This window comes from Anabrus simplex, chromosome 7 (genome assembly GCF_040414725.1).
Source record: "Anabrus simplex isolate iqAnaSimp1 chromosome 7, ASM4041472v1, whole genome shotgun sequence".
Lineage (NCBI taxonomy): Eukaryota > Metazoa > Arthropoda > Insecta > Orthoptera > Tettigoniidae > Anabrus > Anabrus simplex.
In genome coordinates this window covers 170,670,056-170,686,501 of record NC_090271.1, presented here as the reverse complement: position 1 = coordinate 170,686,501, position 16,446 = coordinate 170,670,056, and positions in this window count along the sequence as shown.

Genomic DNA, 16,446 nt, shown 5'->3' with positions numbered 1-16,446 from the left:
ATTTCACCCAATAAATCAATTAAGAATCGAGGGACAAGGTCAGTGATGTGCTTATTTTGAAAAAATGATGAGTACTTTTGGAGATATTACAGTAGAGGTTTTCAAATGTATAAATGTGTAGGCATTAGAGACATGCGCCACTCGCCTTGATGTCGCATGCGTAGTTTTCGTGCTTGACTCACACCTTGTTGATAAACATATATACCTCGCCATTATCTCAAGGAGGGCCAGAGAAAAATCAATCTGGTGTAGGCCTACAGCATTTTGGAGTTGCAAAGCTTTTGTTTCATTGCTGTTGAATCAGCAAAAGACCAGATAATACAGTGAAATGTAATAATTTAAGCACTTTGTTGTCCTCGTGGGCACGTAGTACATGAGATGAAATCAACAACTTTTAAATTCAATGAATGATAAGGTCATTGGAAAGAATGGTTGCATAAATTTAACAGACATTATTGTTGGGCTCTTTGGTCCTCCTTAAAGCCAACATGTAAGATTGATGTACGTTAGAAACAGGCAGTGAACGAGTTGGGAATAAATTACTGTTGGTATGCTAGCATACACCGATGTTCAGACAAAAAGTTCAGGTATTTTTAGGAGCATTGTTTCATTCTGCCTGGTTTCAATCACTTGCATCACGCAGAGAAATGTGCTGTCACTCAAAAAGTCATTGAGTGAATGGTATTATTTAAGTCTTTTCAAGGCACATCCACACTTTCATTAAACTACCTTGCTTGGTTTACATGTTCCTGATTTTTTTTTAAATGTTCGAATAAACAGAGCGAGATGGTTTAACACAAGCCAGATGTGCTGAAAGAGATTACCATTCTCTCAATCATTTTTTGAGAAACTGCAGAAATTCCTTCTGGTGATGGTGCTTGTGGTTGTTAATTTAAGTGTGGAAAACAAAGGTTACGAGCCGTTCATAACAACAAAATATCTTGAAAGAGAAAAAATTAAGAGTTGGGCCCCCTGAAAACTAAGGATATCAATAAAAAAAGGGAAAGGCCATGCAAAGCAGAAAAATGGAAGACAATTTATGCAAGCCATGTTTTACAGTTTGTGAACTGTGGAGGGTAAATTCCCTATGAAGTGAGGAATACAGTTTCAATGAAAGGATTTATTTTAAATGATTGTTTTCAACATGCTCTTTGACATCCTAATTTTCTATCTGTATTTTATACAGGTATGCCATACTGGCACAGTTCTGCCACTGCTACAGGTGAAGTTTGAACACATACATTTTCAGCAGTAATAAATCCAGAAATGTGTTTGTGTAATACTGTTGGCTCTTGGAAATGGAAAGGTGATGCTCGTTTTACAGGTGATTTGAGCTGAAGTCGCTAGTTTAGCATGTGCTCGAAAACATCACCATCAACTGCAATGCACATCTCCAATCTCTTGGCAAGAGATGGACTGAAGTGTTTCTCTCGACATTATATGGCATGCAGCAGTGATGTGGTGCTTTAGGTCATCTGGAGTCATCGGGGCTTGTTGATAGGCTTTGTCCTTTGCTGTACCTCAGAGAAAAAATTCGACAGTAGTCAGATCGGGTAAACGTGTTGGCCACCTCATTGTTCCTCCACACCCAATCTGTCAGTTGGGGAATGACCTGTTAATGGCTTCTCTAGCAACGAGTGCATAGTGAGCAAGATACTCGTTGTGTTAGAACCACATGCACGTACGTATGTTGGGCGGAACATTTTCAAGAAGAACAAGTAGTACGTCCTCAAAGTCTGCATATCTGTGATCCGTTAATGTACCCACCATGAAGTATGGACTGATCACAAAGTCCCCCTGTATCCCGCACCACACATTAACACTCCACTGCCTCTGGTGTTCCACCAGCCTCAGCCAGCGTGTATTCTCCATAGCTCAGTAGTGCATGTTCCTCAGGTTTACGTTGCCATGGCTGGCGAATGTGGCTTCATCAGTAAAAAGAATTCACTGGAGGAATTTTCTATTGTCTCATACTTGCACAAAAAAAGACCGACAGAATTCCATTCTCCTTTCATAATCATGATCATGCATTTGCTGGTGAAATGATATGTGGTACGGATGGTACTTGTGCCACTGCAAAATATGAACGACACTTGGTTGGCTTATTCTCGTGCTGCTCAAAATGTCCCTTGTGCTCGCCTGTGGATTGTGCACAAGTACCATCAGAACGTCTATTGTTGTTGATTCACCTGTTGGTTGTTTGTTTCCATTTCTCTTACAAGGCATCCAGTTTCCATCAATAACAATTCCAGGAAGCAGTTGCCTACATTATTGTTGTTTATTTATGACTCTTTACATAATAACATCATCCACAAAAAGCCTTATTTCTGATTCCAGTTTTTTACTTGTATCATTTATAAGAAAACATGTAGGTGTAATAATACTGACTTGAGGAATTCCCCCTCTTAAAGATTACAGAATCACATAAAGCTTTACCTACTCTAATTTTCTGAGTTCTGTTTTCTAGAAATATAGCCACCCATTCAGTGACTCTTTTGCCTAATCTAATTGCCGCATTTTAGCCAGTAGTCTCCCATGCTCTACCCTATCAAATGCCTTAGCTAGGTCAATTATGATACAGTCCATTTGACCTCCTGAATCTAAAATATCTGCTATATCTCTCTGGAATCCTAAAAGTTGAACTTCATGGAATAAACTTTCCTAAACCCGAACTGACTTCTATTGAACCAGTTATTAATTTTGCAAACATGTCTAATATAATCAGAAATAATACTTTCCCAAACCTTACATACAACACATGTCAAAATCTCTGGCCTGTAATTTTTGGCTTTATGTTTGTCACTATTTCCCTTGTACACTCGGGTACTATTGCAACTCTCATTTCATTTGGTATCGTTCCTTCATGCAAATATTAAATACAGCAAGTATTTGATATGGCACTGTATACGAATCCATAGCCTTCAATATATCCCCAGAAACCTTATAATCCTAGCTGCCTTTATTCTTTCTTTCTTTCTTTCTTTCTTTCTGTCAACTTTTGTATCTTTTTATAAATGTTATTATCATAGGTAAATTTTTGCTAGTATTAGTCACCTCCTGTATCAAGACATTATCTCTAAGTTTATATCAAACTACTTACCAATTACAAAAGCATCAGCTAAGAAATGGAAGATAATTTGAAGACAGAAGTTGCCTGACTTGAAATTGAGAACTCCCAGAAAGCAGAAGAAGGAAACATGTCAATCCGAACCATCAGTGTTGTTAGCTATTAACTACTGGTTACCTGCACAAATAATTTTTAATTGAAAAGTATAAATTTTATCGGTAAAATGAAAAGTAAAGAACTAAGTAACTTCTATGCAATTGTAGCCACTTTTTTATTATCAACACTGTCTGAGTGGTCTTGGTGTGTGCAGAGAGCTGTAACATGATTTAAGTCATACATAGAAAGATAAGAACATCAAAAGGAACACATATGGGATGAACACAATGACAGGCTAGTGTGGAAAGAGGAAGAAATAGAAAGGAAACCGAAACAATAAGGATGATCTCCGCAAACACAACATAATCTATATATATAAAATAACATGTCCTTACTGACTGACTGACTGACTGATTCATGTTCGTGGACCCAAGACTACTGGACATAAAGAAATGAAACTTTATGAATACATTTATTGTATTACAGTGTAGATATTCACTACGGGAGGGTTTTTGGATAATCCATTGCTAAGGGGGTGAAAAGGGAGGATGAATTTTTAAAATGAGTATATCTATATCTCAACAACTTAACAGTTGAAAGACGTGAACATTGGTATTTGGAATCTCCTTCAAAAATAAAGAATCACATAATTTTGGTTTTTGGAAAATCCATTTAACCCACAAGGGGTTGCGTGCCAGGTGTAACGTCAGGAGTTCCATACGGTCGTTTAGACCGAAAATGAATAAAACACCAAGCGCTTACTTAATACGCTATTCATTGTTACAATAATATATGATAATACTATTTAAACATAGACAAACACTTTTTAACATATAATAAGATTACCTTTTGCTGATGAAATTGAAAATAAAAATTCAAGTTTTTTTTATGGAAAATACTTTTAAAATGGTGTTCAATTTCACTTAACACACATCTAGACAATGCTCCTTCTCCTTCTACTCAACAATGAATGATAACAGTGCACTTTCAATATTATAAATAAGTCTATGCCATAAGTCGCGTACGGTTGAATGGAACCGAGACAGGTTATGTGATGAGTCATGTGCGAACAAAATGACTGGATAGCCAGCTTATCAATCGCTGAAGGAGTGGAGAGGGATAACAGTAGTGTGACAGAAGTGTGGACGAGTCCGTTGAAAGGTACTGAGGGGTAGGACATATAATAAACAGTGTTCACGGAAGGATTGATAAAAATAAACAGAAATGGTTGAAACGACCGGACACAACCCCTCACGGGTTAAGGGGGGTAAAAATAAGTGAAAAAGGTGTTGAATTCTTTTTATGATAATACTTCTATCTAAAAACTGAAGATGTTACAGACATGAAAATTGGTACATGAAATTGCCTCTAAAAATAAAGAAACATGTATTTTGTTTGTTTTTGGAGAAAACACTTAAGGGGGGAGTAAGCAAACTGGAAAGGGGGCTAAATTTTTAAAATGAGTATATCTCATAAACTTAACATGTTACAGACGTAAGAGTTGGTATTTGGAGTTTCCTTTAAAAGTAAAGAAAAAAAAAAAACATTTTTTGTTTTAAGAGAATCAAATTAAAGGGAGTAAAAAGAAGTGAAAATGGGGGTGATTTATTAAAATGAATATATCTTAAAAAAACATACTACAGAAGTAAAAACTTAGTATTTGGAATTTCCTTTAAGAATAAAGAAACGCATGTTTTGGTTTTTGGAAAATTCGCTTAAGGGAGACGAAAAATATTGAAAATACTGAATATGTTAGACATGAAAACTGATATTAGAATCTCCTTTAAAAATAAAGGAACATGTATTTTTTTTGTTTTTGGATAATCCACTTAAGATGGTGAAAAGAATTGAAAAATTTGTTAAATTTCTAAAATGAGAATATCATAAATCCTAAAGTTTTACAGATGTGAACATCAGTATTTGGAATCGTCTTTAAAAGTAAAAAAACACAACACTTTTTTTTCAAAAAATCCACTTAAGGAGCAGGGGGTGAAAGAGTTGAATTCCTTTTATGAGGATACTTATATCTTAACAACTGAAGATGTTACAAACGTGAGAAACTGGAATCTGGAAACTGCTTTAAAAATGAAGAAACACATATTTTTTTTTTGGAGCTGCAGTACTGAGGAACAATTACTTTTATCATATTACAAAATCCATGTGAGCGAAACCACGGGTAACAGCTAGTTTTTTATAAAATTAAAAAGCCCCGACACCAGAGACAAAGTAGCAGTTTTAGTAAGTGTCCTTATTCTAAATGTTGGTTAGAAACATTGTGTCTAATGAGCTATTCTTTTACAAATTTTGAATTCTTCCTACATGAGATGCAAACAAAAAGTATCATGACAGGACATGATAGTCCTACGTTTTAAATTCAGCAATCGCGGGGGGGGGGGGAAGTAACACTGAGTTTCAGGCATTGCAAATGCATTTGTGGCCCCATGCATGCGTCCATTGTTCTGAACAACAATGTCCACTGTCACAATGCTGCTCCTGTGAGGGAATTGTTGAATCAGTGAAGGTGGGATACCCTGGATTATCCATTCTATTTCCCAGACATGAGATCCTGTGACTTAGATCTGTTCCTCAAATCAAAGGAACCACTCTGAGGGAAATGTTTGTATACACAAGACACCATTCTTCAAGCGGCAGGGTGTTCCATCGTGGATGTCAACAAAGGTGGCATTGTTACTGGTATCCTGCATCTTCCAAACACTGGCAATAGGTGCAACTTGTTGCAGAGGATTTTATTGAAGGCCTGTAGAGGTATTGTGGTTCTACAATAAATGGTTTAATATATATGGGATATAGATACATTGCCACTAATTTCTTTCCAGTCCTCGTACTAGTCACAATACACAAAATGATTAAACTGCAGTGTGTTAAGATATACTTTTTCTCGGGCACACAGTGGTTTTACTATGGACAAGCATGTGCTCACTTGCCACAAATGGGCTGAAGTCAGTAGTGGGAACATAAACCTTACAACAGTAAAATAAACAATTTTTAAGTTCATTCTTTGCCAAATTATGAAAAGAAGGTTGATGTTCGCCTTCATTCTCCACACATTTTTGGAACCTCATTAGGAAATTATTCATCACTTACTGTAGTTCATGTTGAGGAATTCTGGCAATTTCCTGATGAATATTATATATCAAATTCTTGTATGGTGTGTGGGTTCATATTTACACAGCATTTTAAAATTTACCTCAGGCATAACAATTACAAGCAGATAAATCAGACGGGCTACAAATCTTTACTAATAACTCTGTTCTTTGGAAACATTTCATCAATTTCTCTCATAAGATAGAGTTTGAAGGATGTTCCACCATTCAACACATTGTAAAATATATTAATTTATAAGAAGACCGGTTTCGACTTTCTTGGAGTCATCATCAGTTCTTGTTGAAAATCAAATCAAGGGGAATTTGATAACAATCATCATAATAAAAAATTATATACCTAAACGCAATTGCCTGGAAACACATCAATGGGTTGCAAAACATTACTTTGAAATGTAACGTACACGTGGTAAGCTGTACTTGGAACTTAAAAAGTTCTGGCTTAAACTGTCTTGTGTTCATGTAACACAGAACACTGGAAACATATGCACTTGTTGAAAATATACATAATACGACATGAACACTTATAAAAATATGAAACACATGGTGCTTTAAGAGTGTTCTTGGACTTGATAGTCTTGTTTCTATCTGAATAAACTGGATGAAATACACACACATTGAAATAAAATGTACAAAGACATAGTTCTGGCTTAAACTGTCGTGTGTTCATGGATATGGGGGTTGAAATTGGCCAACTATATATAAAAATAGACATGTGTGCTTGTATATTTCACTTTGCAGCCCACTATCCATCACAGATCACTGGTGTTCATGTGTGGTAGTAGCCTCGCGTCTTCCATCATGCACTACGGTGGTTGTGTGCCGGTAGCTGTGGTGGTGTGGCAGATATGGAGTTTGAAAGTGTCTAAATACTTATAAAAATAGACTTGTGTGTTCGTATATTTCACCTTGCAGCCACAACTACCCACCGCAGACCACTGATGTTTCTGTGTGGTACTAGCCTCGAGTCTCCCGTCATGCAGTGTAGTGGTTGTGTGTCAGTATCTGTGGTAGTATGGGAGATATGGAGGTTGAAATTCCACGAACCTGCTACGCTGGCGTAGCAGGGGGAGAGGTGATACTCCCACGTGGCGCGTCCCAGGTGGCGGATAGGGGGGTCCTAACCGGCTTGCCGGCGGACTTGAGGGAAATAAAATACCTCTCGCGGACCAAACACACCACCCTCTGTGGGTGGGGGACGCCGACGAAGAATACACTCACGGTATCCTCTGCCTGTCGTAAGAGGCGACTAAAAGGGGCGACCAAGGGATGATTGTCTTGGAACCATGAAACTACTTTTGATTTGTACCATCATGCGCGGAACACCATGGGTCACTTTTACTTGCGAGTAGTACCATTCTGTTAGGTACTGAATAGTTTTGTGATTCGTAGCACTCAAGCGGGGTTCAGTGTGGTTTTCCAGTACCCGTGAGTCGTACCCATTTGAGCAGCACCACGGGTCTGGGCATTGCCTGTGAGTTGTACCACTATATGAGTGACACCGTGGATCTGCATTGCCAGCGATTAGTACCCACTATGTGAGGAACACCACGGGAATGCCGGCGCCCGTGATTAGTACGCCTAGGTGAGGAACCTCATCGGTTTGCGTTGGCTATGAGTGACGCCATTGTGTGAGAAACACCATAGGTCTGCGTTACCTTTACGACGTACGATACTTGTGAGTAGTACCTTAATGTTTGGAACACCGTGAGTTTACGCTACCTTTGATTAGTACCGCAGCTTCAGAAGTACCATGGTTCTACTTTACTTGCGACATGTACCATACTGAGGGGCTGTAGACCTGGTTTTTGGACCCATTTAGACATCAAGCATAATCGATTCAGGACTGTGCTTTATAAGTGGTCCCTTGGTCAGTAATACTATTATTTATGACCGTTTTTGAGTCGGATCCACTGTCTTTTGTTTGTTTCTTGTTGTTTTTGTTTTTTTGGGTTCATGTCAATCCATTTATTTTTCATGACATTTTTATTTATTTTGGTCAGTGGATTTTTTGTACTTTTTGTTGTCATTTCATTTCATACCATTAGGGGCCGATGACCTCGATGATAGGCCCCTTTAAACAACAAGCATCATCAGCATCGAGGTTGAAATTGGCTGATTATATATAGGTGTGTGTTTATATATTTCAGCTCACAGCCATAAAAACCAACCGCAGACCACCGGTGTTTGTGTGTGGTGTTAACCTTGATTCTCCTATCGTACACAATTGTGGTTGCAGTTTTGGTGGTGTGGGAGATGTGGGGCTTGAAATTGGCTGACTTTGTCATTGAATGTATTAAAATGAGTGAGAGTGTACTGGAAGGATCGGAGTGAGAATGTACTCTAGAAGGCCGTGATGTGTACTCCTACGTTTTATATACCATCTTTGATTCATCTGACAGGAGTATGGTGATCTCAGAACCACAACAGTTTGCTACTCAAGTACATCTATGAGTATTTTCTGTAATTATTCTTGAATATAAATCAGATACTTACTAAAACAGCTCTTTAACAATATCATTAGGGCAGTAATCCTAACCACCAGGCGAGTTAGCCATGCGGTTAGGAACGCGCAGCTGTGAGCTCGCATCCGGGAGATAGTGAGTTCGAACCCCATTGTCAGCAACCCTGAAGATGGTTTTCCGTGGTTTCCCATTTTCACACCTGGCAAATACTGGGGCTGTCCCTTAATTAAGACCGTGGCCACTTCCTTCCAATTCCTAGGCATTTCCTGTCCCATCATCGCCATAAGACCTATCTGCATTGGTGCGACGTAAAGCAACTAGCAAAGAAAAATGTAATCCTAACCAGCAAAGAAAAAGGAAAATTGGTTTTCATACCAAAATTTCCATTGATCTCAAAAGATTTGTCATTTGTTTCAAATGGTTACAATGATTAGCTTATAGTATGACTATCAAGAAGGCCCAGGATCAAACGTTCCACTATTACGGAGTTAATTTGAAGGATTCCTATTTCACACATGGTCAGCTCTACGTTGCTTTCTGATGTGTCGGCCAAGCATAAAATCTGTTTGTGCATGCGCCAGACAACAAGACATCAAATGTAGTGCATAGGAATGTATTTTTATGAAATTACTTAGTCTGTAAGATATTTATGTACCTCAAGAAAAGAATAAAAATAAAAGAAGGAGCAGAAAAAGAGTGGTCTTTCAATGCACATATTCTGTGTTATATAGAGAAAACCACACGGTTGTACAAACAAACCCAGCGAAGCAGGTTGTCTTAAGCTGGTCGCAGAATAAAATAAAATCAAGTCCCCTAACCTAGTGCATGACTCTTCCATATGTAATTTTTGTTGTGGCATCACTTTCTTCGGATTAAATTGATTTTGGCAAGAATTGCCAACCAGTAAAGGAAATGTTCTAATTATGGTATGGCAGAAAGTTGTATGGGACATTCATTATAAATGTAAAACCCATGAAAGTTGGGTGACTGGAAATCACATTGAAAGGATGAAAATACCCTAGGCCAAATTACCTGAGCTTGAGAGGACAGCACTTCCTCCATCAAAAAATGTATTGTGACAGGCGTCGTTAGTAACAGCAGTAGAATGGGATTAAGGAATATGTAAGACTAGGTTTCCTATGAATACTAGGAAAACTTTAACCCATAGGCTGCCGGAGTATTATATTGTACTGCTGAGTGAGTTTCTCATGAGGCCACAGGGATACAAAGTACCCCTGACAGGTGTTGTTATATGTACTGACCGCTGAGTAGTTGACTTCACTATGCTAGCTTACCGCTATGGCCTCGTGGAAAATCCTGGCATGCTTAGTTTCCAAATTATAGCTTTCATTTCTTATTACTCCTACCTTCTTTTATTAGCAATATCTGAGTATTGTCCAACAATTTAGCCATGTTCTTTGGAGTGTCAGGTTAGTTAACTCACAAAATCAAGATTTGGGGAATAATGGGGTTTGAGTCCTACTATCGGGAAACGTGTTAATGGTTTTCTGTGGTTTCCCATTTTCACTTCATGTTTATGTTTACCTTATTAATAAGCCACGCTGATTCCTTCCAAATCCTTGCACCCATACCTATTTTTCTCAATTGATACCTGATGCTTAACCTAATAAATTCAGCATAAATATGAGCAAAAAAGCAAAGCAAAGTCATCTCCGTACAGGCCATGAAGGCCCTTGGAGAGTGGAAGGTAAAGGCTTCCACCATTCGTAACCTCGGCAGGTGATGGGGTGGAGTGGTTAGCTCGACGCCCGGCCGCCATTGCCCCCAAGAATTAACCTGGTACTCATTTTTGGTGTAGGCTGAGTGAACCTCAGGGCCATATGCACCTTTGGAAGTGGAAATCTCGTTTCTTAAATTTTACAACTTCCTGATGGGGATTCGAACCCACGTCCTTCCGGGCGAGCCGAGCATGCCTTTACTGCCTCGGCTAGGCAGCCCCTATAAACATGAGCATATTTGCATTTTCCAAATTGACAACATGGCAAAATTACCAATGAGCATTTGGCAAGAAGTACATACGAAATAATTTATAGGAATACATGTTCTAGAAAAATATCAATTTATTTGTAAAATGTCAACATGGAAAATAGAACATAGAAAGCAATAAATCACACTTCTTACGATATCTACAACACTTGAGTTGATGTAGGCTTTCATGGTCTGAACGTTTGCCTTGAAAATATTTGCTGCAAGGTGGGTCAAACATAGCACCATCACTGGGAAGCAACTTCGAGGAACACCTCAAGAACTTGAAGGAGAATTTTGGAAAACTGAGAGCATCTTAGCTGGAGTTGAGCCCAAGGAAATACCAGTTCCTCAAAGAGGAAGTACATTACCTCAGCCATCTTGTCTCAGAGGAAGGAGTCCAGACTGATTCAGAGAAAATTATGGTGGTGAGGAAGTGGCCAGTACCTAAGGACAACCTCTAGTTTCAAATATTCGTTGGCCTCTGCACGTACTACTGTCGATTGGTTGGAGGATTTGCCTACCTTGCCAAACTCTTGCATCACTTTACTGAGAATGACCAATGATTGATTTAGACTAAGGAATACCAGAAAGTTTTCAACCACCTGAAACCTGCCTTGTTTACAGCACCAGTATTGGCATATTCGAGAGCTGGAGCAAAGTTTGTACTTGACACCAACACCGTCGAATTTGCCATTGGGATGACAACAAAGAAAGGTTAGTGATATACTTCAGTAAGTCCCTCTCTAAACTGGAAATATATTACTGCATCACCCAGAAAGAAATGCTGGACATTGTGGAGACCATTGAGCATTTCCATAAGTATCAGAATTCCTTATGAGGATTCATCATGCAACACTCAGGTGGTTTCTAAATTTCAAAAACCAGGAAGGACAATTTGCACAATGGCTGGAGAGACTGCAACAGTACGACTATGTGACTGAGCACAGCAACGGTCATGTACATTTCAACGCAGACTTTGTCCAGAGGTCTACAAGTTCTGCTCAAAAGGGATGGGGAACACGAAGTTCCCTGCCAAAAAACCAGGACAAACTTGAGTCGTGACGTCTAGGTGGGGATGACGATGACACTGGACTGCTTGTTGAGTGGGCGAGTACCTGTATTCGGAGGCCTGGATAGACACATGAGAGTAACCTCAGCTCCAGGACTAAGTCATACTGCTCATAATGTGATTTACTGGTGATCAGGGATGGGTTGCTGAATTGCATCTGGGGAAAGCAGTGACAAGAAGACATTCTGGATAAAGGTGGTTGCCCCGCTAGGTATGATGGCTAAAATCTTGAAGGAAGTTCATGGTAGATATCATGTGGATGCCTCAGTATCAAGGAAACTTGAAGATAGTTCAAGAGAGGTTCTTCTGGGAGGGATGCCGAGTGAACATTGAAGATTTCTGCACCAAATGCAAAGAGTGCGCAGCCAGCAAGGGACCAACCCAGAGATGTAAAAGTTGGGTGAATACTTACAACACGGGTGGGCCCTTTGAGAGAAAGGTAACTGATGTGATGTGGCTTGACCATCTCCTACCAGTGATGTGGGAATTCACTATATACTTGTCACCAGCGAATACATCACAAAGTGGCTGGGGAGATGAATTCTGATACTTATGCCACCGCAGTCACCACCTGCTCCAGGAGCACAAACACATCCTGCTACTATGTGATTCAACACCGCAATAGTCACATATATTCCAATGCAGATCCTGTCCAGAGGTCTACAGGTTCTGCTGCAAGAGGGATGGTGAACACAAACACATGAATCTGTCAGCAGATAATGCAAACTGTAGGAGCTACAGTCTGACCAAGGATGGAATTATAAGGCGGCGGTGTTCCAAACCTGCGCCGACTGCTGGGTAAAAGAAAAACCAGGACCACGCCTCTACAACCCCAATCAGATGGAATGGTGGAGTAATTCAACAGGACCATCAAGAATCTCCTGCGAATATTTGTCAGTGAACATAAGAAGAGCTGCGACCACCATCTTACCCTATTTCTCCTAGCATACTAGTCTGCAGTGCATGAGGCCACAGAATGCACACCACTAAAGGCGCTGTTTGGAAGACCACAACTGCGCCTCCTGATGGATTTTGCGTTTGACTGATCTGTGAACCATCCTGCCCCGGCCAACCTGTACTGCCTGGATCTGGCAAGGAAACTGAAGGATGTAGACGCAGCTGCTAAGCAGAAGGGATTGATGACAGAAAATGAGCGAATGAAGGCACGATATGACCAAAGGGCAGACGTTATAAGGTATCGTGAGAAGGACCTAGCATGACTGTATAATCCCACAAGGAGGGAAAGCTTATCTCCTAATTTCCAGATAGCATGGGAAGATCCTTACCATGAAGAGAATAAATGACATCATCTATTGACGCAAGTGTAATCGACTAATATAACTTGGAAACAATATTCTTTAACCCATGGATAAATAATGGAAATATCAATTATAATTATTATTTATTATTATTATTATTATTATTATTATTATTATTATTATTATTATTATTATTATTATTATTATTATTATTATTATTATTATTACTTGTGAGGTATGGATATCAAGTTGTCTACATCTATTAGTATGAGTATTATTTATGTAGTTGTGTACGAACTTTATTTGGTATAATCAAGGTCGTATTATTTGTGAGGTTATGTCATGAAACATCATTGGCGACTGTGGCGACAGGACTGAAGAATAATTTTCGAGTGAACCGGAGTTTAAGTTGGTTGACATGTAAGTGCTACAGTCTTCTTTTTCTTCTTCTTCATGTTTTGTTCAAGATGGCAGTTAATTAGTGCGCATGTGTAAAATATGTAAATATATAAATAACCATCCATCCAATAATTTTCTGTTCATTATCAGGCTTCTTCAGCAATTCCAGCTGTCCCTCACTCAATATTTTCCCTCTCATACTTTGCGTCTCTTTACATAATGATAACAAATGCAGATCTCCCTCACTTCACCACATAGTATACATAGCGTAGTGTCCTTTTCCCGGACTCAACCCTTGTTCTTGTATAAACCCAACATCCATCATAATAAACCTCTTCTTGCAGATCTGTCTACATTATTAATACTTACGCTCGTCACTTGGCTTATCCTATTAAATATACTTAGGTTCGCTCACCTCCCACATTCCTTCATCTGACTTTGCATTTGGATATCCTTTACTCTCTTTATAATAATTATCCAAAACACTCTTCCCCTTTTATCCCAATCCTCGTACCATATGTACCCTAGTCCCAACCTTTCCACATTCATTTTAACCTTCACCAACCAGCTCTCCTCATACATACTTTTAAGATGTTGCTGATAAACAGCTTGTAACAATGGGCCTCCTTCTCCTCTCTTTAAACTCATCCAGTAACTCAATACTCTCTTCACAATTTCCACTTCCATATACTCCGTACAAATTACTGTCGCCTCAGCGTTAGCTGTGCACTCGGGAAGCCGCATCAACGTCTTACTAAATTTTCTAGTTATCTGATTTAGAGTATCCCTTTCTTTCTCCAATCCCTACAATTCACCACTTACTCGCATACTCAGAGATCCTGTTAGAGTCATTAATAGCACATCATCAGCAAAAATCAATCCTGGGATTTCTTGATCGCCGAAAACCGGACAAGCCCATTTATCCCCTCATGTCTTTGCAAAATATCATTTATAAATAATAAAAATAGAATCGGTGATAGTTTACAACCCTGTTTCAAGCCAATCTTACATTCAATCAGGTCGCTTACTATACCTTCATCCAATTTAATACAACAGTAAACTTTATCATATATGGCCTCAATCGCATTGATCATCTATCCTGAAACCCCCACCCTTCCTAAGTTTGCAACTAACGCGCTTCTACTCACTGTGTCAAAAGATTTTTTTTGAAATCAATCGCAGCTATGTATACTTTATCTCCTTCCTTATTTAGATATTTCTCCAATATCATCTTAACTATCATTATATTATCTGACGTCCTTCTGCCCTTTCTAAATCCACCCTAGAAAATTGACAGTATCGACCACTCGTCAGCCCAGTTACTCAGCCTGTTCACTAATATACTCGTATAAATCTTGCTCAAAGAGTCCAGTAAAGTTATACCTCTGTAATTACTCGAGAGATTACTTTCTCCTTTCTTCTTGTTCATTGGACATACAATCCCAATTTGCCACTCCTATGGAAACCTACCACTCTCGAAAATCTTGTTGAATAACTTTACCAAGCCCTCCATCATCTGTCTATATTTTCCTATTTCTTTCCAAAATAAATTATTAATTCCATTTCTTCCTCCTGCTGACCTGGACCTCAGTTTCCGTATCACTTCCATAACCACCTCTCCTGGTATCTCTTTATCCAACTCATGAATCCGTACATCTAATCCTCTTTGTATAACATCACCCCCCCCCCCCCTCTTTCACTCCACCTATCCCTCCCTCCTAATAATTTGCGAAAGTACTCCATCCATGAATCATAGTCAACTTTCGGTTTGTCATACCATTTCCCTCACCTCCTTCTAATTTTATTCACTCTCCCACACACCATTTCAGATTGCTTCATTCTACACTCCCTTTCTATTGGCTCTGCTTGCTCCCTCAGCCATAATTTCTTTCGCTCTGTAATTTTATCATTAAACGTTTTCGTTAATCTACAAAATTCTTCTCCTTTTTCACTCCCTCCGTTTAGCACAATTAAATGAGCTTTCGGCCATGCGGCCCGTGGGCACCGCGTTGGACAAGTCTGCTTTATAGGCTGGCATGTATTGTTTGCCTGGCATTCGCTACATCCGAACCTCGTCTGACTGCCACATGGTATGGCATGATTCATCAGTCCAAATCGCGTGTCTCCAGTCGTCCACGGAACCAGTGGTGGTGGTCTTTACACAATAGAATACGGTGCTCGGCGTTCAGTGGCGAAATATGCGCTTTATTCACTAACCCCAGTCCTCGTATCTAATGGCGGACAGCCATAGAGCTAGCTGCACAATTAGAGGCATAACGGAGTTCATAGGTTTTTGTATCATAAAATTTTTCCTCAATACTCAACGGTTTCCGTAGGTCGGCATACGTTGCCTACCCGATCGTAGTTTTATTCCTCCCGTTTCTCCTTTACAACCGTGTCCCCGACAGTCAACTTGGGCGCCTTGAAGAGGATGGACATGTCTCTGTCTGCTCACTGATGTGACAACCAATTCCACGTTTGTGGCTTGCTCCACTCATTCTGCAGGTATCTCGTAACACCGAACAACGTCGACCCAACAGCCGTCTTTTAGAGCAGCAGCGGTGATCGTAGTAACATTTAGGTTCTGATTTACATGCACAGAGAGAGGTCTGTTTACTTTTGAACGTAGTGTATTTATCCCCGCACACTTTTTCAACTCGTGGTGGAAACGGTTAATGAACATGAACTATTCAGTGACATCGTCGCTGGTATCTGATTAAGTCAGCCGTGGTTCGAATACCGGGCAACGCAAGCGGAATTTGTGATTGAAAACTGCAAGCTCGCTTACTTGCTTTGAACGTGAAAAAAGTCTTATGATTTTATTTTCCACGACATCACGTTTTAATTAAAATTTAAATAGTTACTACATTTTATAAATAAATAGTAGAATCACTATTAACACTATCATATTATTAAAAAGTTCTCACATATTTTAAAATTATAATTTTGAACAACGAATGAGGTTACTTTCCACCAATTT